Source organism: Arachis duranensis, chromosome 1 (assembly GCF_000817695.3).
Source record: "Arachis duranensis cultivar V14167 chromosome 1, aradu.V14167.gnm2.J7QH, whole genome shotgun sequence".
NCBI classification, from domain to species: Eukaryota; Viridiplantae; Streptophyta; class Magnoliopsida; order Fabales; family Fabaceae; genus Arachis; species Arachis duranensis.
In genome coordinates, this window is record NC_029772.3 from 60,532,565 (window position 1) to 60,533,049 (window position 485).

Below are 485 nucleotides of genomic sequence, written 5' to 3' on the forward strand. Positions count from 1 at the left end.
GAGGTCCCTTTCAAACTCAAAAAGAGTGAATATCTGGAGATCCGACATGAGATTCGAAGAAGAGGTTGGGAAGTTCTTACCAACCCCATTCAACAAGTCGGAATCCTAATGGTTTAAGAGTTCTATGCCAATGCATGGATCACCAAGAACCATGATCAAAGTGTGAACCCGGACCCAAAGAATTGGCTTACAATGGTTCGGGGGAAATACTTGGATTTTAGTCCGGAAAAAGTAAGGTTCGCATTCAACTTGCCCATGATGCAAGGAGATGAACACCCTTACACTAGAAGGGTCAACTTTGATCAAAGGTTGGACCAAGTCCTCATGGACATTTGTGAAGAGGGCGCTCAATGGAAGAGAGATTCAAGAGGAAAGATGGTTCAACTGAAAAGGCATGACCTCAAACCCGTGGCTAGAGGATGGTTGGAGTTTATCCAACGCTCAATCATTCCGACTAGCAACCGGTCCGAAGTTACTATAGACCG